This window comes from Oryctolagus cuniculus, chromosome 3 (genome assembly GCF_051225735.1).
Source record: "Oryctolagus cuniculus isolate XC-2025 breed Fujian yellow rabbit chromosome 3, ASM5122573v1, whole genome shotgun sequence".
Classification (NCBI taxonomy): Eukaryota; Metazoa; Chordata; class Mammalia; order Lagomorpha; family Leporidae; genus Oryctolagus; species Oryctolagus cuniculus.
Genome location: NC_142869.1, coordinates 100,117,119 through 100,143,977, shown reverse-complemented (window position 1 = coordinate 100,143,977; position 26,859 = coordinate 100,117,119). Strand labels below are relative to the sequence as shown.

The following is a 26,859-nucleotide window of genomic DNA, read 5'->3' as shown; positions in this document are numbered from 1 at the left end:
TATTGGTTTTGGCCCTTAGACCAGCGAGTAGAATTTGAAAATTTCTGCAATTCGCTGATGAAACTGAAAATACAAATAGCTAATGTTCCTGATTTCTGTTTCTAAAAGCCACAGGCAGGAAGCAATATTTAAATTAGATATGGGTTAAAGAAAAACAAAACAGAAGTAGGGCCTCCAGCAGTTGTAAGCATGAAAGAAACACACACAGGGGGGATCATCTGGAAAAGAACTGTCCTGGGGCAGAAGGAAGAATTTCTCAAGAGAGATCATAATGGGCATCTGCAGAGGAAAGCAGAGCTGAACAACGGAAAAGGAGGCCAGGGTTGCTGTTCAATAGCAATTCAACTTGTTAGTTGCTACTTTAACACAATGTACTGTTGCTATAATGATATAAAATCGTATCATCCCCTCTTTCAGAAATGTGCTTACAAGAGAGTCCAGGCTGCTGAAATGTAACAGAGAATATGGGGAGTGCACCAACAAAATTACAATGTATAATGCATTTTAAAAAATAGAGCTGTATTGTGTTCAATAAGGGAAGAAGATAAGTAAATCTTTTACGGAGGGAGTTAACTTGTAGATTCTCTCTGCAGCACCAACTCAGAATTCGGTGGTGCTGAATGGAATAGGGGCCAGGAACAAGTCATCTGGCTGGCACAGGCACTTTGGTTGATGAGGATGGAAGCAGTCCTAGGAAGTTACCTGGAGAACCAGGTTTTGATCTTCACACTGCCAACTATCTACTGAATTATACATAAGTCGCTTAGCCCTTCGAGACACAGTTTTCTTAGCTACATGTAGAGGGAATTGAACTAGATCATCATCAAGGTCATGCCGGTTCTGAAATGCTCTGATCTAAAAAGAATACATTGGTTCCTCTTTTGAATGGCCTAGCTTGCTAACTTGAGAAATTTCTTTTTATTCATGTTTGGAGCAAGGTAATATGATTAAAGTTTTACACTGGGAAGATTGGTCTAAGGGAAATACACAGGATTAACACTTGTAGGAAACTCACTTAAAGGCTCCTAATGTTCCTGGGTAAGAGGTAATGAGGGACTGGCAGAGAGAATATATTAGAGCAGCTGAATCCATAGCTATGCTAACTATTAATCAATACCAATGGGAGAGGAAAGAGAAATGGAAAAAATGTATACAGCTTCCAGCCATAATATCTGAGAGAATTTTTGCCAGAACAAGCCAGGGAGAGTTTTACACATAAAGACCAATGGAAGATGTTTAGAATGAAGCTGTCCAACTGCCAGCTGGAAATTCAGGCTTAGAGCTCTAGCTCTCAAGGTCTGGATTAGAACAGGGCTTCCAAATTCAAATGCTTACAGGACCACTGAAGTCACAGAACGCATCGGAAACAGTAAAGTCAGAGTGAATGTGACACACTGGCAAAGAGGCCTTTCTAAAGGAGCGAACTGCCACTCGGCTTCAGAACATTGGTGTCCTTATAACTGCAGACCCTGCTTTTCTAAGGAAAGTCAGATACGTAGATTGTTTCCCAGTTCTCAATCGTTGGTAAAGAAACTAACTGAGCCAAACTAATTCACTGTGGACAAATAGAAAAAATATGACCGTAATCCACATTTGGTCTGCAGCCTGCTGGATGTGATTTTGGAAACTCTATACCTTTCAGCTTTAGTGGAGAGACAACAAAAATAAAAATTGTATGAAATATACAAATCTTCAAATAGACAAATGTTTTAAATTTAAAAAGTCAAGAAGAGATTCTCAAAGGATTTTTATATTTAAAATGTCAAGAAAAAGAAAAAGATGGTGTCTCTATACAGTGAGGTTGGCAGAAAATTAAAAAAAAAAAAAAACTATGAAGACATTACTCAATGAGCAATGGAATTGTAAGCGAAGAGGATAGCCATTAGTGTCTACCAATATGTAAAAAGATACCAAGCAGAAGAAACACAGTAGGATGACAGGCTAATGAGATGAGAAAGGGTGGTAATTACCTTGAGTGTATCACTACAAAACATATTTTTCCAATATGTTTTCTTTTCTTTTTTTTTTCTTTTTGGACAGGTAGAGTCATAGATAGTGAGAGAGAGAGAGAGAAAGGTCTTCCTTTCTGTTGGTTCACCCTCCAAATGGCCACCATGGCAGGTGCTGCGTGTGATCCGAAGCCAGGAGCCAGGTGCTTCTCCTGGTCTCCCATGCGGGTGCAGGGCCCAAGCACTTGGGCCATCCTCCACTGCCTTCCCGGCCCACAGCAGAGAGCTGGACTGGAAGAAGAGCAACCGGGACTAGAACCTGGAGCCCATATGGGATGCCGGTGCCACAGGCAGAGGATTAACCAAGTGAGCCACAGTGCCGGCCCTTCAATATGTTTTCAAAAACATGCATTTATGCTGAAGCTACTTAGAAATTGAATATTGTGTTTGAAATCTCCACTTTTTTGGTTAACACCTGGAGAAGTTTATGGTAACTGTTTATGGTTGACAGAAAAACATTAGAAAACTTTGAGGGCATTACTGAAAGAGCAATGGAATTGTAATAAAAGAGGGTAGTCACAGTGGCTGCCGATAGGAAGAATTAACAATTACCCAGTAGAAGACACATAGGGGGCTGAGAGGCTAATGAAACAAGAGCAGGTGGTAATTATTTTGAGTGTATCATTACAAAACATATTATTTATTATATATTTTCAAAAATCTACACTTATGCCAAACCTACTTAGAAACTGAGTAGTGTGTTTCATATCTCTGCTTTTTTGTGTGCACTAACACCTGGAGATGTTCATAGCAACCATGAACTTAACAGCCATTACAACTTCTAGAAACAAAGACTCAAAAGGTAATTGAGTACTTACTTATATCATTAGTCCACAGTCATAGTATTATTAAAACAAATACAAAAGAAGATAGAATAGCAGACATTTAGCATAGCAGTGAAAATTCTGCTTGGGACACCCACATTGCATATCATGATGTCTGGGTTTAAGTTCTGGGTCCACTTCTAATTCTAGCTTTCTACTAGTGTGCAACCTGGATGGTAGCAGATCGATGTCTTAAGTATTTGGGTTCCTGCCACCCATGTGGGAGAACTGAATTAAATTCCCAGCTCCCAACTTCAGCCTGTTTCTGCCCTGACTGTTGCGGGCATTTAGGGAGTGAAACAGTAGACAGAAATTCTCCCTAACTCCCCACCTCCACCCTCACTGCCTCTCTCTGTGACCTTTAAATAAACGAGAAGAAATTAGAAAATGAGTTTTATTTAATGATTAGAAGATATTTTAACATGTTCTCCAAACCATGATTTATTCTCTGGCTTTGAGAATGCATTAGGAGAGCAAGTGGCTGAATTGTGCTGGACACTGTCCAGACTCCTCTGGTAAGAAATCAAGAGTTTTAACTGTTGATAAGGCTTATGTTATCCATGAAAAGAAACAGCTCCTTGAACAGATGGTTGACTGCAAGATTTTACCACATTTCTCAAATATTCTTTGTAAACCACCAGAAGCCTCATTTAATTCCGTCTATGAGGATGGAGCAATGAGTGGATGATGAATCAGCCATCATTAACTGCAATTTTAAAAAATGCAACAACATCTTGAATAGCAATTATAAGATATTAGACAAGCTTTCTTCTGAAAAGATTTTCCAAGTGTGCAAGGGATTATCTGGGACATCCTAGAACATGATAATAAACAATAATAAAATGGGTGGCAGAAACTGAAATGTGAATTTGTGTGTACTTGTTTCTGTGTAGATCATAGGAGGCACTCAGTAAATACGTGCAATTACATAACTGCTCTAGTTTTGCTTTTCATAGCTTTGTCCTGAGTTTTTTGTCACCAATGTGGGTGTGGCGGGAATTCTTCCCTCTGCCCCTGAAGTTTTGCTGGAATCAATTGACAAAGACATTTGAATAGCCAAAAGATCATGCAGCTTTATTACATGTATGGATGCAGTCGCACACAAGTTCAAAATTATTCTGTAACATACACAACCCTTTTTCTATAGGGATCTAAAGAATGGGGAATGTAGACAAAGTTGAGGGGTTTTAAATTACTTTTAGGGGAACTCAATGGACTTGGAGAACATGTATGGGTACATGTGATGTGAGTGTAGTTAATGGAAACTGAGGAAGACCGGAGATATATTAATGGCTCAGGGGTTTTGACTTTAAGCAGAAAAGGGGATATAATAAGGAATCCTTATTTAACATCTGCTGCTGGGTTCCTACGATTTAATAACCACCACATCGGGCTGCCATGTTTTGGGTGGCAGTCCTCTTACTGCTTCCCAGACTTCTACAGATACCAATGGTCTGACTGCCAACATCCCCAACCCTGCCCCCTGCCCCCACCCAACCCCTGGTTTTCCCTACAATTCTGATTGACTCTAGAACCTTGATCTAAAATTTATTTTTCTTTTTTTGTCTATTATTAATTGTTTCATTTATGGTTCCTCTCTCCTCTCCCTCTGGCTGATGAACATTTAAACTTCCTTCACAATTCTATATACTTTTTTTCTTAAAGATATCTATTGCTGCTTGTACAATAACACCACACCAATATCAATGGCCAAAACAACTGTTTTATTTTGATTATGGATTTCTGAATCAAGAAATTGGATTATTTTGCAACAAAAGAAATGATTTTGATTATGGATTTCTAGAGCGAGGAATTCAGACGGAACACACCAGACTTTGCTTGTCTCTCGACAAGGTTGTCTGGAAGCTCAGGAAGGAAGTCTTGATACGTGGGAGTCACTAGAAAACCTGGAGGGAAGTAATCTGGAGGACTTTCACACTCAAGGTTGCTACCTGGGGTAACTGAAAGCTGGGTTCAGCTGAGAATTTTTGACTATAGCACCTTCCACTGGAGTTTTCACTTAGACTTGGGCTTCTCCTAGGATGGTGACTGGATTCCGAGGTCATGGACTCTGTGAACGTGCAGAGAACGACAGCCTGAGAGATCCAGCCAGAGGCAGTAAGGCGTTTATTGTCCCAGCCTCAGTAGTCACTGACTGTTACCTCCACCATCTTCTATTGGCTGTAGCAGCCACGACACAGATTAGAGGATACAGCCATTACATGATAAAATACCCTGATTTCCTTGTTTAATGATGCTAATATATCCACCCTTGCTTTCCGTGTGTCTATTTCCCTGGCATATGCTTAATTCTCAAGCTTTCCAATTTTTTTGTGTGTGTAGATGCATTTCCAGCATATAACACACCATTGGATGTGTTGTGTGACCCATTCTGAAAATGATTTTATCTTAATAAAAGGTGGTTTTTATTTAATTTTTTAAAGAGTATTTGTATTTATTTGAAAGACAGAGTAACGGGTGCAGGGAGAGGGAAGAAGGGAGGGAAAGAGGGAGGAGGGGGAAGGGAGGAGAAGAGAGAGAGAGAGAAAGAGAGAGAAATCTTCTATCCGCTGGTTCACTCCCAAATAACTGTAATGGCTATGGCTGGGCAGGCCAAAGCCAGGGGCCTGGGATTCCATCCAGGTCTCCCACATGGTAGACAGGATTGCTGCTCTTCCAGACACGTCAGCAGAAAGCTCGATCAGGAGTGCAGCAGCCAGGATTCGAGCTGTTGCTCCGATATGGAATGAAACTTCTGCAAGTAGTGGCTTAACCCACTGTGCTGCAGCACCAACCCACTTGTTTTAATCTTAAAAAATTCAATTTAAAATCTATAACCATTTAAGCAAGTTTCTCTGGATTTTGGATTTCTACTAGTTCAATTGCATATTTTCCTTTATTATTTTAGGATGTGTTTTTATTTTATCTTACTTTATTTTATTTTACATTATTTTATTTTATTTTTTTGACAGGCAGAGTTAGACAGTGAGAGAGAGAGAGACAGAGAGAAAGGTCTTCCTTCCTTTGGTTCACCCCCAAAATGGTTGCTACACGCCAGCGTGCTGCGCCGATCCGAAGCCAGGAGCCAGGTGCTTCCTCCTGGTCTCCCATGCGGGTGCAGGGCCCAAGGACCTGGGCCATCCTCCACTGCACTCCTGGGCCACAGCAGAGAGCTGGACTGGAAGAGGAGCAACTGGGACAGAACCGGCGCCCCAACCGGGACTAGAACCTGGAGTGCTGGTGCCGCAGGTGGAGGATTAGCCTAGTGAGCCGCGGCGCTGGCCTAGGATGTATTTTTAAATGTTTTATTTATTTTTAAAATAGAGGGGTGTAGAGAAAGAAGGAGAGGAAGAGGGAGAAGGAGCGGGGGAGAGAGAGAGAGAGAGAGAGAGAGAGAGAGAGAGATAGAGAGAGAGAGAGAGGTGAGAGACAGACATATAGACACATACAGGAATCTTGAATCCAGATTTACTCCCCTGGCGCCTACAACATTTATCTCTGCAACATGGTAGGCTGAAGTTGGAAGCACAGAACTTAATCCAAGTCTTTCTCATGGATGGTAGGAACCCAACTAATTGAGCCATCACCTGATGCCACCCCAGGTTCACATCAACAGGAAACTGGAATAGGAGAGGAGTTGGGACTCAAACCAAACCCTCTGATATGGCATGCAGGCATTCCAAATGTTGTGATAACCACTGCACCAAATGCCTGGCCCCCTTTCCTTTAAATATCAAACTTTCTGGAAAAGCCAATAATAGTTAATGTATATATGTCTTCACTGAAGAGTTTATCTCATAATCCCAAATCTGCTTCCTGTCAATATCATTCTGTGAATTCCTCCCTAATATCATCAAATGATTTCTTTTAAAAACAAACAAACAAACCAAAAACATTGGGACCAGCACTGTGATACAGTATGTTAAGTTGCTGCCTACGATGCTAGCATCCAATATATGAGTGCTAGTTTGAATCCTTGCTACCCTTTTTACAATTCAGCTCCCTGCTAATGCACCTGGGAAAGCAGAAAATGCCGAAGTGCTTGGGGCCCTACCACCCATATGGAGTTCCAGGCTCCTAGTTTAGCCTGGTTCAACACCAGGCATTGTGACCATTTGGGCAGCCAGCAGAAGGGACATGTTTCTGTCTCTGTCTCTATCTCTCTGTCACTACTCTGCCTTCAAATGAATAAAATAAATATTTTTAAAATAACTTTTATTTTTATATTCAATATATACATACATCAAGTATGTATGTGTATTTATATGTAGGTAGATCTATCTATATCTCTATATTTATATCTATATATTGATATATGTATGTATATATATATATATAGAGAGAGAGAGAGAGAGAGAGAGAGAGCTGCCATTTACTGGTCCATCTTGCAAATGCTTGCAATGGCAAGGGCTAGGCCAGGAAAAAGCTGGAAGCTGGAAACTCAATTTGGCAGTGACCCAAATACTTCAGTCATTAGTTGTTTCTCAAGGTACAAATCAGTAAAAATCTGGAATGGCAATGGAGACAGATAGGATTTAAACCTAGGTACTCTGATTTGGGATGTGGGCATTCTAACTGGGCCAAATACTTCCCTCCAATTGCTTTATGATTGTCAAATCACAACCTTTTCAGTTATCACCATAATGTTGATCACAATCAATAAGCACAAATTGTTTACCATATATCCTTCCTTTATTCCTTATAACATTACCATGCAGAAGGTAATATTCCATTTTAATTGCCCCCAAAATGACATGATAATATTAAGTGATGCTCTCAAAGGTTATTAAAATGATAAATATTTTATGCAGAAATTGAACTGCTTTGAGCTATAAAAGAAGTCAGATATTCCTTTGCTCTATCATTAAACAGGAGAAAATTTTACAGTCACAATACAAATGCCATGAGAAGATAAATCACTTCTCTTTGTTTAATCTACAGATATCACAAAAGATATTTTTAAAAGCGAATTTTATTCCATCATCAAAGGTACAGTATTCCACCTGTGGGTAACCTACAGAGGCTTGTATTCTACTGTCCAAAACACAAGGGGAGCTTCCTGATTCCCTGACCTGAGTATGTCTATGGTCTTTGATGTGTCTCATTTTGGGTCTTGCAAAACAGAATGGTCGCTGGTCAATGTGTGTGCTACTCCTACCACAAATACAAACTCAGCCCCATCCTCCATTGCTATTTGATGTGCATAGCATAATGGCTGCAATCACCAGTAAACTTTTGAGTAGCAGGTAGCAAGTTAGTTATTTGGCTGATCTTCACATTATTGGAAGGGCCCAGAATAGGATACCACAGCAGAAAGAAACATGGCAACCTGTCCAAACTCTGTTGAAATGACCAACTGCAGGTCCTCATTGTTTTTTTTTTTTTTTTTTTTTTTTTTTTTTTTTTTTTTTTTGACAGGCAGAGTGGACAGTGAGAGAGAGAGAGAGAGAGAGAAAGGTCTTCCTTTGCCGCTGGTTCACCCTCCAATGGCCGCCGCTGCAGCCGGCGCACCGCGCTGATCCTGGCAGGAGCCAGGAGCCAGGTGCTTTTCCTGGTCTCCCATGGGGTGCAGGGCCCAAGCACCTGGGCCATCCTCCACTGCACTCCCTGGCCATAGCAGAGAGCTGGCCTGGAAGAGGGGCAACCGGGACAGAATCCGGCGCCCCAACCGGGACTAGAACCCGGTGTGCCGGCGCCGCAAGGTGGAGGATTAGCCTAGTGAGCCACGGCGCCGGCTGGTCCTCATTGTTTAGACTCATCAAAGACACCTAAGACATAATTGTCTAAGAATAACATTTAAAAAATTTCCTATCAGTGAAAAGGTAAGTATATCAGTTCTCTGGATGAAAAGATAAGCAAAATGCAGTATATTCATATAATGAGTATTATTCATCCCTAAAATAAAGCAAATTCTAACACATTCTATACTTTATGACTCTGAAGACATCACACTAAGTGAAATAAACCAATCACAATGAGACAAATACTGCAAGATTCTACTTTTATGAGGTACTTCAAGTAGACAAAGCCATAGAAACAGACAGTAGTACAGTAGTTGTCAGAAGCTTGAAGGAGCGATGGGGAGTTTCTCTTTAATGGGTGTAATGTTTCTGTTTTATAAGACCAGTATTCTGGAGATAGAGAGTGGTAATTGTTGCAAATCAACACACTTAATACCACTGAACTGTGCAATTAAAACTGGTTAAAATGGTCAATTTTATGCTATGCTTATTTTAACACAGTAAGAACTTGGAAATTAAAGAATGTCAGTTCTGTCTTCTGAAGCCAATTCTCACAGCATCTTATTTGAAGTCAGAAACTCATGGAATTTTCCTAGTTGTGGTCCCCTGGCAAGGAAAAAGATGGAATGCAAGAATTTTAAGTATATCCAGGATGAAAAATATCTTTATAAGAAATAAAAAGGTATAAGAAAAAATGTGATTGAATTTAAAAAGGCTGTCCAAAATTGCATGCTAAAATAAGTCTTATTCAGAAGTGCAGGTTCCTTCCTCTAAGCCCTTTCAACACACTACTTGTATACCACATTAGTATCTATGTCATTTTCCTTCATATTTCTTTTTTTTTTTTTAAGGAAGAGTTACAGAGAGAAGGGGAGAGACAGAGAGATCTTTTATTTTTTATTTTTTATTTTTTTTTTTGATAGGCAGAGTGGACAGCGAGAGAGAGACAGAGAGAAAGGTCTTCCTTTGCCCTTGGTTCACCCTCCAAAGGCCACCGCGGCCGGCACACCGCGGTCAGTGCACCACGCTGATCCAAAGGCAGGAGCCAGGTGCTTATCCTGGTCTCCCATGCCGGTGCAGGGCCCAAGCACTTGGGCCATCCTCCACTGCACTCCCTGGCCACAGCAGAGAGCTGGCCTGGAAAAGGGGCAACCGGGACAGAATCCAGCGCCCCGACCAGGACTAGAACCCGTTGTGCCGGTGCAGCAAGGCAAAGGATTAGCCTATTGAGCCACGGCGCCGGCCTCATATTTCTTTTAATTACACAAATAGAAGCTTTCTCTTCTAGATGGTAAGCCATGTTTTATTAACTTTTGAAAGAAAGAATATTTTATTTATGTTAACTCCTTAGAATATAACAGATTGTTTTTCATATGGATGATGTATAGTAATTTTTGTTGAATTTAATTGCATTATGTCTTGGTGTTTAAAATGCTATGCATAATAAGATGGTTAAATAATCAAGATGAACCTTGCAAACACAAGACTGTTTATGATGGCTGATATATGGACACCCTAAATTGGTCTAAGCAGTCAAGGAGATCTCTCTGAATAGGTATAAGACGCATTCTATGAAGGTGCATTTTCACAGGTAAACAATGAAACAAAAGTTCCTAGCAAGTTCCCATTAGCATTTCTAAAATTCTTGAATTTTTGCAATGAAAGTATATTATTTTAAATTTCTATTGAATATATACAACTGAAATGCATATTGTGCCCAGCATGAGATGAGAAAAATGCAGGGTATGATACATAATTGAGAAAAATGATAAATGACAGAGATACCAGAAAGGAATGTAAAAGTATAGGGGAACACTAAACAGAGAAATTAATAGAGTTCGTAAGCAATGTCCTTTTATTTCAAATGTTTGCACTCTTTCAATCCCTGCTTCATAAAAATAGATGTTTGTGATGCAGGGAAAATCTCCATGACTTAATCTCTCCAAGTCAGAATAAGTTAAGCATATACAATATTTAAATCTTTCCATATTTCAGTTCCTGTGACAAATACTGAGGATACAAGTTATAGAAATTCATTGTGAATCAGAATGAAAATAATTTCTACCCTTGGTTTAAACAACGTTGAGGCTGGACATAATCTCCTGTTTGCATGTTAAACAATCTTTGTGCTACAGCAAAAAAGAAGCTAACGCTTACTCTGTGAGCCATCTGCTTCAGGAAGATGAAGATTGTAAGAGAACTAAATAGAATACCTGTAAGAACAAGCAGCTTCCTCATCAAGAAGTGCTTCAAGACCCTCACTTCTCTTGGGGAGTGAACCAGCGGATGGAAGACCATTCTCTCTGTCTCTCCCAATCTGTATGTAACTCTACCTCTCAAATAAATAAAATCTTTTAAAAAATCCAGAATAGTAAAATGATATTTAAATCAATTTACTCCAAATGCCAAAGAATGGTAAAAGGTAGCAAATTTACAGATTTTTTTTCCAAATTATTATTTTACGGCAAGAACGTTCCATTAAAGCATCCTTATATACAAAGAAGAACTCACTTAACCTGTGTGCTTCACTTATCTTTATGGGAAGATGCCAATACTTCAGGCAAGATATATAAAAGGCTGCTTGTTGTAGAATGTTGAGGTAAAGAGCATTTTCATTCAGGTGTTTCTTAGCAGGTTCACTGTCACTTGTTGCTGTCCACCTAAGCTAACTCAATGCTTGTTCTTTGATGAATTGGTAGAAAGCGTGAAACAAAGCATGTACTTATAGGACATTTCTAATTTTACTGTTATGGCTAGAAAGTCACACCACACATAGAAGTGGTAAGACAAATCTGGTTTTTAAATAGTAAATCTGCTTTTCACTCATGTCAAAAATGTAGTTTTTATTATGGTTTCCATATAGTGAGGCCAACTGATCAGTTGATGACTGACATTGAAAAATCTGTTCCCAAGAGGAGAGAGCATAACATACCTTAACAGGCCACAGAGAAGAGTACCAGACTATCAGCAGGTAGAGGTATCAGGGAGAAAATGCAGGCAAGAACTCTCTTTGTGCTTCTTTGGGAAGTATTGGGAAAGCAGAGTAAGCAAGTTTAAGATCGACTACTTTGAATAATTTTATGAAGGTCTAAGGAGGTGTTTGAGCAATGGGTTCTGGATTGGTGGGTTTGCATAAGCAGGTGAGGCCTTTACTATCTCCAGGAACTGCCAGGCTCTGGAAAGGGTAGTTATTTCAGGAGCAGTCAGACCCCAGATGCCAAAACATCAGAAATACAGAAAATTTAAAAATCATTATTAATGCAATTATTGGTGTTAAAAACTTTATGTTTATTCACCCAAACCGGGGATGGTTAAATCTGTTCTCACTTCTAATAAGTCCTAATTGGTAAATCTCTGTGATGGAACCAGCAAATTGTGGATAAGCATTATTCCTATTGCTGAAGCTGACAATTCAAAATTGGCTTTTAGTTATTTCCAAAGACTTTTACAAGTCTTATTTATGTTAAGATTTATTTTTAGTTTTTTGGAAGGTACAGTTGGGGTGGAAGGGAGAAAGAGAGAGGTCTTCCATCGGCTGGTTCACTCCCCAAATGGCTGCAACAGCCGGGGCTGGGCCAGGCTGAAGCCAGGAGCCAAGAGCCTCTTCTGGGTCTCCCACAAGCGTGCAGGGGCCCATGGAGCTGGGCCATCTGCTGTTCTTCCCAGGTGCATGAGCAGGGAGCATGATCTGAAGTGGAACAGCAGGGACTCAAACCAGTACCTAGATGGGATGCTGGCATAGCAGTTGGCAGCTTTACCCACTATGCCACTGTACCAGCCTCAAGATTTATATTTAAGTAGAAGAATTTTTATTTTCCTGTTCAAGTAGCAAAATAGGACATCAGCTAGTGTCTACAATATTCTAGGAGAAAGGAAATTCATAATGGAATTGAGTCAGTCCCTTTTTAGATGAAGTAATCAACAACTTACTACAGAAGATCAGAAGTCTTCTCTTTCTAAAGCAGGTAATATATTTATTATATTCTATCAAGAGAAACATGTGAAGTTGTCTTATTCTGCCTTTAATATTGCATATATTTATTGCATAAAGTGGGGCAATCTTTCAATGAAAGCCCCAGTTTAAAATAGGCCCCATATTCAATGTTCAGATTGAAAATCGTAGAATTGCTCTATATTCTTGACAAGCTAATTTGGTTTTGTTGCAAATATCTTTTTTAAGGTATTTGGACAACATTTTATTTCTATATAATTATGTATAAGTGTTCTTATTTTAAATCATGAATGTGTCCAGATTGAGAAGGATTTCTTGAGATGAATCAAAAGCTATCTATAACCATTCTGCCACTCACCAGGTGTCTGCTAAATTTCAAATTATATTTTTTTAGAATTAGCTATCACACATGCAAAATGATCAATGTTAACTATAGGATCTGCAGTTATCACTACAAAACTAGATCACTTTTAAATGCACATTTCAACTTGGTTGTTCCTGAAACAAGAAGTTAGATAGTCCTCGGGTTTTCAGATCACGCACAAACATCTTAGCAGTGCACATTACAACCTAATCCTGGAGTCAATTAATAAATTGGTTGAAATAGCAGTTTGATTAAAACCTCAGATGCACTAATTCGCTTTCCTAGTGCCCTTTAATTAAGGCTTTAATAGAGTCTGCAATTACCTGCAAATTTTTTCTTTGTCTTAAATATTTGTGCTTCTATCCTTAACTTTCAAAGCTCCTTCAACTCACCAAAGCCTAAGAGCACCACTCTTAGAAATTAAGTTAAAGCATAGCAAAAATAGCCATCTTTATTTCAAAAGAATGAACAATCCTGTATGTGTTTAAATTGCACATTGTGATTTAAGTTGCAAAATGGGTATTTTACTCTACCTTGTGCTTCTTCTGTGATGGTGATGGTGGTGGTGGTGGTGGTGGTGGTGAAAAACTACTTTTGGTGAATGACATAGTTTTCTGTGGACATTTCATTCTTAAGCTATAATATACTTAATTGAATTTGAATATAGAATGATTAATACTTAAATTTATCTTTTGCATGTTGAAATTTTAACTTTATGGGAAAAGTATACAACTTTACCTCAACTCAATTTTAAATACAATTCTTTAGATTGTTTTCTGTATGAAGCTTTGTTCAAAGAGCTTTACGTAAACAGTGTCATGTATTACTACAAAAAAAGTAGAACAGACTGCAGTTTGATGCTCCATTTTTAATAACTAGATAACTACACGTAAAAAAATCTATCCTAAGTTTGATGGCTCTCCAAAAACAATTACCCTCTCACTTACCCTCAAAAATGATCTTTCAGAGTCTGTTGCTAGGAAACATGTCAAAGATTGATTCAAGAAACCTCAAAAACGCTATAAAAACATATATCATACCACATAAATGAGTACTAAAGCAATGCAAAAAAGAAAAAAAAATATTTCTGCTTAATTCCAAAGTTGTGCAATCTAATAAAGATTCCATATTTGGGAAGATGCTACTACAAAGGCATTCTAGCATCAGAATAGGAAAAAAAAAAATATATATATATATATATAGATTTGGGGCAGGCATTTGGTGCAGTAGTTACTAAGCCTCTTGGGAAGACTACATCCCGTGTCAAAGTGCCTGGGTTAGAGTCTTGGCTCTGATTCTGGATCATGTCCTTTTAATTCACACCCTAGGGAAGGAAGCACTCAATAGCCCAAGAATTTTGTTCCCTGCCAGTTATATACTTAAATAGGAGACACAGATGGAGTTCCCAGCTCCTTTAATTTTCCTGGTCAGGGGGCGGATAGAAGATCTCTGTGTCACTGATTTTCAAATAAATACATAAAATATGTGGTTAGGAAGGCTATGTAATAGGGTATTATGAAAACTCAAAAATTACACTTACAAGTTTTGTTTTTTAAATATTTGTCCTTAATTCTATATAATGTTCAAAGAAATTCTACATTCTTTATTTGAAAGAGCGGATAGAGAAGAGAGAAAGGAGAGAGGGAGAAGAGGGAGGGAGAGAGGGAGCGAGCGAGAGAGAGAATCTTCTGGTTCACTCCCCAAATACTCTGGACAGTAAGACAAAAGGCAAAGTCTGGAACATATTCCAAGTCTCCCACATCAGTTGCAGGAATTCAAGCACTTGAGCTAAAATCTGCTTCCTCTAAGGGAATGCATTAGTAGGAAGCTGAATAGGAAATGGAGCTGGAACTTGAGACCCGAGAATTCCAATATGGGATACGAAATGGCATCTTAGCTGCTATGACAATTGTCATTTCCTACATATATTTAAGTCACTGATATAATTATGACTATTAGATTTAAGAAAATTCATTTAGATATTTTTTACACATAAATGATTGAATTAAACTCTGTGGAGCACTGGGACTACTAGAGATAAATAGAAATTGAAGAGCAGCTTCTAAACGTTTTGTACAGGAAAATATTGTTGAAATCTTTGTGCCACAATTTTTTACAGATATTCATAGATTTTGAAATTGTAATATCATGCTTCACATAGAAATTATAGGCATTATAATATAAATTAATCAAGCACCACCTAAATACTCAAGAAAATAAATAAAATTATAATTTCTCACTTTGTTTATATATGTTTAGAGGGAGTAGATATATTTGAAAGCAAACTTCCTTATCAAAGGAACTTAGAGCATGCATATTAAAAAAATAAATATTTTACTAAGAAAGATTTTTCAGATATAAATTTCAGAGGAAATTGTGAATCATTTCTTAGAATCTTAAAAAGAATCTGTAAATCCATATCATCCACTATGAACATTCTTTAGGAATGTGTTAACTAATTTATATTCACATGCTTTTATAATTTCCTGCTTACATCTTATAAATTAAGCATTTTATATGTCCTATTATAATTCAGATTTTTCACTCTCCTTTTAATAAAATTACATAAGGTTATAAAATGAAAGAAAAAGATTAAGTAGCATTGAATCTAGTGCTTAGGACTTAATTTCATTGATTGGTAGCAATTTTAAGGTAAGAGAATGGGTGATAAATTCTTTCCCTGATAAGTTTTATAGATAGGCTATAAAGACTAAGCATCAAAAATGGTACTTTACCAGGAATAAGGGCAATATAAATTCTAGTTAACTGAGCTAACATAACACATACTAGGAAAGAAGTTTTGTTGTGCTAAACAAAAGAACTATGTAGGACTAGTAAAAGCCCATCACTGGTGGACATGAAGAATTGTGGATGAATGAGGAAGAGCCGGAGTAGCAAAAATGCTAAAGAAGGACACCCAGAAACTCTAGACACATTTTAGGAAAAGACAGTAGGACTTAGCTACATGGATTGAGTACCCAGAATTGGCAGAAATAAAAGAATCAAGAATCACACCGAGTGAGGAAAAAGATAAGGAACAAAGGGATAACATTACCTTGTCAAGGTGAACTGACTGATCTCTGAGAAGAGAGACTCTGTATTGATCAGGGGAATTTTATTTTTCCTACCCATAATAATAGCACTGAGCACATCACCTTTAGACAAATTGAACCGCTGTTGCTTTTTCTTTGGCACAGAGATATATGTGGAACCATTATCACAGGCATAGCTATTAGATATGATAGTAGAATAAACTTACACATGAGCACAATTATAATAAACTATGTTTTAATTATACTTCAGTATGAATGCCACAGTTTTCTTATGTAAAAGTAATACAGTAGAAAAATTTTCCTATCTCCTTAAACTTCTCATTACTTTGAAAACAAGAAGATAAATTAGTATGTCAGCCCTGCCTTGGTTCAGCTTTCATCATCCTTCATCTAGACCAGGTGAAAGGTCTTTAACCAATCACTGCCTTCAGTCCAAGTGTTCTGGTCATGACCTTAGTGCTTTGCAGTCTTTCTGAAGCATATTTTAGCTGTTACTCCCATGAATGAAACCATTCATTGCCTTTTGATTAAAAATATATAAAGTACAAGTCCATGAGCAGGGCAACCAATGTTTCAACACCTCCCTTATCTCCTATCTACATTTGCACCTGTTTATTCTCCTTACCTACACGTCTTCCTCTTTGTTCCAGGAAAGTCAAATTCTTATCTTTTGGAGCCAGCACTGTGGTGCAGTGGGATATGCTGCCGCTTATGATGCCAGTATCCCAATATGGACGTCAGTTTGAGTCCCAGTTGCTCCACTTCTGATCCAGCTCCTGCTAATGTGCCTGGGAAAACAGCAGAAGATGGTCCAAGTAAAGTTTGTGTCCCTGCACTCACGTGGAAGACCCAAAAGAAGCTCCTATTTCCTGGCTTCAGCTTGGCCCAGCCCTGGCCGTTGTGGCCATTTGGGGAGTGAACCAGCAGATGGAAGATCTCTCTCTCTCTCTCTCTCTCTCTCTTTCCGTGTAACTCAGCCTTCTAAATATATAAATAAAAATTATCATCCATTTCCCCAAGTTCTTTCCCCTTTCTATCACAAAGAGAGCAATCTCCAAATCAAGGCCTAGCTTAACTTCCAGTTCTATAATTCCCACCTGGTAAAAACAAACTCCTTCTGGTCCAAGTTAAGGGTTTAATTTAAATACCATTGTTTTGGGGGGGACCTTTTCTGACCTGCCCTTAGAAACTTTGGTGCATTCTCTACAGGTTATAGTATCTCCATCCCAGAATGCATTCTAGCTAATGCCACTTTCCTGTGTTCTTTTATTAGTTATATATTGTTTTTTTAACCACTAAATGTGAGTACCTTAAGGCTATAAAAGCTTTTTTAAATGATATCTTATATGAATCATAGATTCCTGATAGGTTCATAAGAACTCTGTTGATGAATTAAAAATATGAATAAAACTCAACATTTATGAAAATCCTGGTGGCACTTTTATCAGATATCACGAAGCTAATTTCAAATATATAGTTTCATTAACTTTAATCTTCTAAGTAAGTTTCACCAGTAGAAAATTTTCTTCTGAATAAAAATGTTTGCTGTCCTGAAAACTGTAGCTACAGCTACAATGCTATCTAGAACTAAACATCCACAATTGTTTACCTGTGGTGATATAGCTAAATATTAGCTTGAAAAATATTTCCAACCACTGAAATTGGTTCACACATTAACATCTACACTAAATAGGCAGAATACTATTCTTTGTAGACTAATTTTCTTCCCACCTAGAATCCATCTATTATAAATACACACTTCAATCTATCAATATCAAAACTAATTCCATGCATACACAATTAAAAAACAAATAACATGGCATAATCCTTTCCATATTCTCTTCAAGTGATCCCTAAGTATACCTTTGAATAAAAATATTTTGAAAATCTGCATTATTATATCTCACTTTTTAAGTACTCAACATTTAAAAATCACTTATTAAAATAAAGCAGATATAAACCAACATACTTTACTAAAAGGAAAGCATTACTTGGAAATGTATAAGTAGTATCTTATTGTTACTTGCAATGTGTGCTTCAGATATTCCTAAAATTTACTGCATTCTTTTTTTTTAAGAAAATATTCATTTATTTATTTGAAAGTCAAAGTTATACAGAGAAAGGAGAAGCAGAGAGAGAGAGAGGTCTTCCATCCACTGGTTCACTCCTCAGCTGGCTGCAATGGCCGGAGCTGTGCTGATCCGAAGCCAGGAGCAAGGAGCTTCTTCTGAGTCTCCCACGTGGGTGCAGGGGCCCAAGGACTTGGGCCATCTTCCACTGCTTTCCCAGGCCACAGCAGAGAGCTGGATCAGAAGTGGAGCAGCCAGGACTCAAAACAGTGTCCATATGGGATGCTGGCACTGCAGGCAGCGGCTTTACCTGCTATGCCACAGTGCCGGTCCCTTTATTGCATTCTTAACCTATATTACTTCCTGGAATGAGACTCAGATGGTAAGTTTTGCAAGTATCACCTGCTATTTTTTGTAATTCCAAATCATAATTTTCCCCTTTTGCTTACTCTCCATCTATATTTTTTAACACCAGGTAGAAATTTCTCCTGATAATCACATTTGTGCCTAAAATACTTGTATTGTACTACATACTGTTGGATAGATGTGGGAAAAAATGTAGTTATCTCCTTCTTTGTTAGGTTACATTATGCTTCTATTAACTTATCATAAGATTGTGATAGCTTTATTTTTATCACAATTTTTAGCATTGCATACTTACCCTAAAGTAAAATAAAGCATAGCTTTTAAAATGAATCATAATTGGTTTACAATATAAAGACTTTGATTAATCAAGAAAAGTGTGCATTATCTTGAGTATTTGTGGAGAGGATAAAAAAGTGTTTCTGTTTTTAAATACACTCATTCATCCACTGATTTATTCATTAGACACTTTTGCGCAGTCTATTCTGTGTGCATTGCAGAAGAATTTCTTTCCAAAGTGGTTAGACAGCTAAATCAGTTAATAGAACGAAAACATTTAATTATCCAAGTTAAACCTCTCATTTTTTGTTGTATATTGTGTAGATTACTCTCTATAAGCAAATAAAATTCTAAGTAATATTTACTAGTCTGAATAAGAATAGAATGGTGCTTAATTTAATATACTCTATATAAATTATTTTTCTTGGCTTTTGCATTATAGAGAACACTCATGAAAAACTCTTGCCAAGCAGAGGATCAAAAGGCAATTCAGGGTTGTTGGCTTATTGCAAAATGCTGTGGTTTGGTAGAAGATTCACCTCCAAAGGTCCATGGGCTGGAGTCTTAATTCCCAATACAATGATGCTGAGAGCTGGTTTTACCTTTTAGGAGCAGGATCTGGTGGGAAGTAATAAGATCATGGCCAGCATCACATTTTGAAGATGTTAGTACTTATCTCTCAGAGTGAGTTAGTTCTCATGAGAATAGGTTATTATGAAGTGATGGCCACCCTATACACTTGACCTTTTTGACACCCCACGCACATGGCCCCTTTTGAATGTTACAACTTCCCTTCCCACCCCTCCACCCATACTGTGATACAGTCAAGCAGGTCTTCACCAGAGATGGAGATCCTGCACCTTCCATCTCCAAACCTGTGAGCTACCAAATAGCTTTTCCATATTAAGTTTCCAGTCTCAGAGACTTTTGCTATAGCAAAAGAAAACATATGAATATAAACAAGAATTTCTGTTGTATTATTGTCATATTTAAGATGTCGACAACAAATAAATAAGTGGATCAGAGAAAACTTACAGAAGATACAGGCATTGTAAGAGCACCAAAACACAAAGGAATGCATGTAAGAATCATAATATTAGGGTCTAGCATTTGGCCTAGCAGTTAAGATGTCCAATTTCTTGGGGCAGGTATTTGATGCAAAGATTAAGACACCAGTTGGGATGCCCACATCCCACATGGGAGTGATTGACCAAAGTCTCAGCTCTGCATCCAAACCAGCTTGATTCTAATGTGCACCCTGGGAGGCAACAGATGATGGTTTAAGTACTTGTGTCCCAACTAGCCTTATGGAAGACCGGGATTGAATTTATGGCACCTGACTTTGATCTGGGATCCTCTGGCTGTTGTGGGCATTTGGGGGTTGAACCATCAGGTGGAAGATTTTTCTCTGGCTCCCTAACTTTCAAATAAAACAAAAACAAATAAGTAAAAAACCAAAAAACCAACCAACCAAACAAAAAAACCCAATTCTCATTTGGAGTCCCTTGGTTTAAGTCCTGATTCTGCTTTCAATTCCAGCTTCCTGCTAATGTGGACCATAAGAATTGGCAGGTGATGCCGCACATGGTTTGTCCCTGCCACCCATGTAGAAGACCTGGATTGAGTTCCCATCTACTGTTTTGGCATCATGGTGTGCATTTGGGGAGTGCAGATAGGAGCTCACTCTCTCTCTTTTTCTTTTTCCCTCTCCAACTGTGAAACAAATTAAAACTTTTTAAGAAAATGATAATATTAGTAATAATAATGAAAACATGGGTTATATTATATGCTTAATTTGTTTAAATTTAACAAGACATTGTAAGTTTGTGTTATTCAAATTTTATAGATGGAGACATGTATTTTATTTCATCAAGCCATCTGTACAAAAGAATAGAGCTAGTAAATCAGACCTACCTCAACAGCCTCTTCAGAGAACTGCCATTCTTGCCATCCATCAGAAAGCTTCCTCTTGGAGTTGCTCCATTCTTTCCTGTCCTAGGCCATTTGGTTGCAGTTTGAAAACAGGGGTCTGTCTTACGTTTAGACATTTATCTAAAACTCATTTAATCTGCTTCATTGTTGTCACTTTTATTTCACATAATTCATTTGGGATTAGATTTGTGAATCTAAAAAGAGTACCCTATCTGATTTATTAATTCATAAATATTTGTTAAATGTATGGCAAAATTTTTCTTAAGTATAGTTTAAATAAATGAGTTTTAGAATCAAGAAGTTAACTGTGCATTATTACCTTCCTTCCTGTGTACATTCTGCAGTTGTGGTAGTTTTTTCTAGCTAAAAGGATTTAATTTTTCCTTTTATCCCTGTGATATATAAGTAACAAGTTACACTAAAAAGGATACTTGGAATTTATTTGTACTATATAAACTATATGGTAAACAAGTAAAGGATTTGTTTTTTTTTTTAATTATAAACATCTGGCTTATTGTTTTATTAGGCATCAGTGCTGTGAATTTTAGAGATGAGAGTGAAGATACAAGAAATATGGGGGGTAATGGGGAATTTCTAGATCTTTAACTTAGGCTTGTTTGACTTTAAAAATTGCCTTGGTATTTCATTCACAAAAAAATAAGGGGCTGAGGTCCACGAGAAATCTGCACAGGATTGTGGTTTGACAGTCAATTGATTATAACTGATTGGTGACTTCATCCTTGGCAATTCGGTTGCTGTTTTCCAGTTTCCCACAATCTGCTCATCCAGCCATCCAAGGGATGCTGCCGAAATCTGTTTCGTTCCCTCTCCCATCTGCTGTTTTTATTTTTACTTTCTAATTATGACATTCGATCCATGAAAATGGGGAATTTTGCAGTGTACTATAACTGCAGTAAGTTTTTCATCTTCCTATGAAAGAGTGGTGAGTCATGTGGTAGAAGAGCACTAGGCAAGAGCAAATAATTTGTCTGTACAAACATCTAGGTTGAATAAGGTTACATAAATAAATGAAGTCCATAAAAATATACAAATTGTATTTCATATGCTAGACAGCTGTTACCACAATGCCCTTTGGAAGTTATTTTGAAGTCATAAAAGTAGTACTCCTTTATCTGAGGATAATGTGTTCCAAGATACTAAGTAGATATTATAAGCAGTACCGAACCCTATGTATACCTGTATACACTAAAACTATGTTTTTTCTACGCATGAACACATATGATAAAGTAATTTATAAATTAAGCACAGTAAGAGATTAAGAACAATAACAGCCTCTCTCGTCATGTTTATATTTTCAATCCAAACCTGTTCCTGAATCTGTGAAACTATCCCCTACTTGCAGTAAGTGGCTATGTCTTGTTCAAGTGATCACTTCTAGAAGTCTTTGTTTAGGTTCAAGTATTTCTGGTGCAACACGTTGCCATCAATCTGAACATGTTTTCTGTTCATGCATTCCACCCACAACACCCACAAATTTAATACTCTTCGGACTTAAAAAAAAAAAACTGATCACACATTCTGGCCATACTTCTGCAGTCTGATGTAGTGTGGCAAAAGTAGCACACATTTGTTTTTCCTTCTTCACAATTTCATGGATGGAAGATTTGTTCTTACCATAGATCTTAGCAACCTAGCACATAATTTTTTCTTTTCTTATTGAGTCAAGAGAATTCATCTTTTTACTTAAAGGACACACTTTACAATTTCTCTTTACCATATACAAATTGCCAGCATCTCTACCCTTGTGCTTTGGAAACATTATTAAATACAAGTTACTTGAACATAAGCACCATGATACTATGATGTTGATCCAATATCCAAGACAGGTAGTAAGTGACCAACAGGTAGGTAGAGTGTACAACATGAGTATGCTGGTCAAAGTAGTGGCCTATGTCTTGGGCAGGATGGAGCAGGATGGCATGAGAATCATCACACCACTCAGAAGAGAGCCCAACTTAAAACTTATCAATTGTCTAACCTAGAATTTTCCACATAAAGGTTTTGGGACATGCTTGACTACAGGTAACAAACCATGAAGAGTAAAAATGCAGACAACAGACAAGGACTACAAAAAGCAAACCTTAACAATTACTGGAGTAATCTGAATAAGCCCTGGAGACGTCTGTCCTGTTGTAATGTGTGGAATTATATTTGAAGATGCATAGCCATGCTATGAGGTCACAATGAAAGGGAAATTTTCACTCTGCACTTTTTGCTTGCAAGCTCTGGGAACATCAGAGGAACCCAAAATTAGAGCATGGGACTGTTCAGGAACTTTCTTCCCTGCTCCAAGTGCCGCTGTTCAGCAGCTGCACAGTCTGCTCCTACCAGGCTATCTCTCAGTTCCCAGAAATTTCTTCTTTCCTCTTCCCATCCTCTTCTGCCTTTACTTATTCTTTATCAAATAGCATGATATATATGATCTTTTCTAAACCTTTGTTTTTTTTTTGCCCTCTGGAACTTTAGTTCCATTCCACTCAAATCCCATGCATTCAAATACATATACCCAAATTGTAGCTAGGATAACAATATATCATTTTTTTAATGTGTCTCTTGGATGCCTGCAAATCTAGCAAAATATTTGGTGAACATTTCTCTTTTAAGAAAGATCTGTTTACTTATACATTTAGCTGTTTTTTGAAAGACAGTGAGAGAAAGAGAGAGAGAGAAAGAGAGAGAGGTCGCCAACCTTCTGGGTCACTCCTCAAACACCCACAACAGCTAGGCTGGACCAGGCTAAAATCAGGAGCCAAAAACCCAACATCTGTCTCCCACATGGGTGGCAGGAACTCAAGTCCTTAAAAATACCCTGCTGCCTGCCAGGATGTGTTTCCAGGGACCTGGATCAGATACAGAGTAGCCAGGACTTGAAATGAAATTCCAATATGGGATGTAGGTGTCCCAAGCACTGGCTTAACTCAATGCACCACAACACCCACCCCATATTAGTATACATTTCTTTCTCAATGGTTCCCCAGTTGGGTGAGAAGTTATGCAGTCATTAATCATAAAATAATCTGTAGACAATTCAGAAAAGAAGAGAAGCTCACAGAATTTCGTCCTTATACATTGAGGGATTTTAAAATCCTTGTGACAGAAGTCAGAAAATATTTCATAGGATTGGTGATATCTTTTCCTAAAAAGACAAGCAGATGTGGAGAATTTAAAATTGAATAATTATTTCTAGAAGTATAAAGTATTACTCTAACAAGAGACAGGCTCGTTTAGCTAGGTCTGACTTTATGGAGAAGTAACTGAGGTCTAGAGATGTAACATGACTTACTCAGAGAAAAAACACTTCCTAAAATAGGAGGTCAGGCTGTGATGGAATTATTCAGAGTCCCAGGCTGTGTGGATCATTCTATTGTCTTATCTTGTGAGATACTTTCTATCTGAAATTCAAATTATTTGGAAATCAGGATCTATTTATTAAGAAAACTCTTTGAGACTCTATTGTGCCAAAAAATGAAAACCTTACAATGACTCTTCTCCCTCAACATTTCAATGAAGAATTATAGGAACAAAAACGGTTTTAATATTACAATTTCCATCTAGCAAATTTCCTGAAAGGAGTAGCACATTTATTGTTATGGATTTAAGGTGTCCCTCAAAAACCATGTTGGATTTCTAATCCCCAATAAGTCATTGAGAATGTGTTCACATTCGGAGGAAAGAATTTTATGAAGCAGTTAAGTCAAATGGTCATCAGGGTGGGCCTTAATTTAGTATGATTGGTGTCCTTGTACAAATGGCAAATTTGGAGATAGCCGAAGGTACACAGAAGAATGTCATGTGGAAATGAAGGCAGTGATGAAGGTGAGGCATCCACAGGGCAAGGAAGACCAACACTAACCCACAAACCTCTAAGAATAGAGGAAAGGCCTGTAACAACTTTTCCTTGCATCCTTGCTAGTTTCATCTGGGACTTCCACCTCCCAGAGCTGTGAGACAATCAATTATCGTCCAAGCTCACTGTGTTACCTTGTTCTTAGGAAACAAATACATTTACATACTTGAGAGAAGCAATGTTTCAGCCAAGAACTCAACTACAATAATAGTAGAAGGAAGGCAGAGTGGGGGGGGGGGGGCGCTGCTCCACTGCTGACCCAGCTTCCTGCTAGTGCACCTGTAAAAGCAGTGGAGGATGATCCAAGTCCTTGAGTCCCTGCACCCTTGTTGGAGACTAGGAAGAATCTCCTGGCTCCTGGCTCCAGCCACTGTGGACATTTGGAGAGTGAACCAGCAGATGGAAGACCTCTCTCTCTTTCTCCCTCTCTCTCTCTGTTTCTCCCTCTCTCTCTGTTTCTCCCTCTGTAAGTCTTTCAAATAAATTAAAAAATATTAAACAACAAAAAAAGAGCCTAACAGAGAGTTCACAGAGGAAACACGGCAGTGAGTGGGGATCAGACAGCAAGGAACATTGGGCACACTGGAGAGAAATCAGTCATTACTTTGAAGATAATCTTTTTTTTTTAACTTTTATTTAATGCATATAAATTTCCAAAGTACGACTTATGGATTACAATGGCTTCCCCCCAATACCGTCCCTCCCACCCACAACCCTCCCCTTTCCCACTCCCTCTCCCCTTCCATTCACATCAAGATTCATTTTTGATTATCTTAATATACAGAAGATCAGCTTAGTATACATCAAGTATGGATTTCAACAGTTTGCTCCCACACAGAAACATAAAGTGAAGAATAATAGATGATTTTTTTTAAATGATGATGAAATCAGAGCAGACCTATTGTCATGTTTAATCCCAGTGAGAGTCAAGTTGGGAATTGATAATTTCTTTTTTTTTTTTTTCCCTCTTAGTAGTTTTTTTATCTGTTCTACTTAATATGACTGGTTTAGATCTGTAATTGATGCACAGTTATTCTTAAGTGTCGAAAATTAACTGAAATGTGATCCCTGTTGAACATGGTGGTGGGAATGGGAGAGGGAAGAGATGTATAATTTGGGACATGCTCAGGCTGACTTGCCCCAAGTGGTGGAGTTGGAAGCATACCAGGGGATTCCAATTCAATCCCATCGAGGTGGCATGTACCAATGCCATCTCACTGTTCCAGGTGATCAGTTTCAGTTCACAGTTGGTCATGGTGGAGGGACTGGGAGTCAAAGGGAGCACATAGACAAGTCTAGTACCTGCTAACGCTAACTGATGGAGTAAATAAAGGGGAGAGTGATCCAACATGGGAAGTGAGATACTCAGCAGACTCATAGAATGGCAGATGTCCTAAATAGCACTCTGGCCTCAGAATCAGCCTTAAAGGCATTCAGAGCTGGCTGAAAAGCTCATGAGAGTATTTCAGGCATGGAAAGCCAAGACACTCTGGCAAAAGATCTCTGCGAGTGAGATCCCAGTGGAAAGAACAGGTCATCAAAGAAGGAGGTACCTTTCTCTGAAGGGAGGAGAGAACCTCCACTTTGACTATGACCTTGTCTAAACAAGATAAGAGTCGGAGAACTCAGAGGGCTTCCATAGCCTTGGAAACTCATGACTGGAGCATAGGGAGATTACTGATGCCATAGACAGGAGTGTCAATTGGTAAAGTCAACAACAGGAGTCACTGTGCACTTACTCCTCATGTAGGATCTCTATTCTTAATGTGCTGTACATTGAGATTTAATGCTATAACGAGTACTCAAACAATATATTTCACTTTGTGTTTCTATGGGGGTGCAAACTGTTGAAATCCTTACTTAATGCATACTAAACTGATCCTCTGAAGATAATCTTGAGCTATTGAGGATATTTAAAGTGGTGGGAAACTAGATTCCATCATGGAACAATTATTTGGTATGAAAAACATGGAAACTAGGGTGTAGAAAGAGAATACTAGACTGAAAAATCAGGTAGTAAGGCATTCCTTATAAATCTAGGCGAGAGAGGATGGTGGTCTCCATGAAGGGGGAAAGAAATGGACATCTAGAGAAATGGGGAACAAAGAAAGATTTATTTTTTATTTTTTATTTTTTTGACAGGCAGAGTGGACAGTGAGAGAGAGAGACAGAGAGAAAGGTCTTCCTTTTGCCGTTGGTTCACCCTGCAATGGCCGCCACGGCTGGCGCATCACGCTGATTCGAAGCCGGGAGCCAGGTGCTTCTCCTGGTCTCCCATGGGGTGCAGGGCCCAAGCACTTGGGCCATCCTCCACTGCACTCCTGGGCCATAGCAGAGAGCTGGCCTGGAAGAGGGGCAACTGGGACTAGAACCTGGTGCCCCGACCAGGACTAGATCCATGAGTG

The 26,859-nt window shown here is 38.3% G+C and overlaps 1 pseudogene; it reads right to left on the bottom strand.

Annotated features, from left to right (window-relative positions):
* LOC100343892 (peroxisomal carnitine O-octanoyltransferase pseudogene) overlaps nt 1-13,498 on the bottom strand; it is a 74,311-nt pseudogene extending 60,813 nt beyond the window's left edge.
* Nucleotides 13,499-26,859: the final 13,361 nt, after the last annotated feature.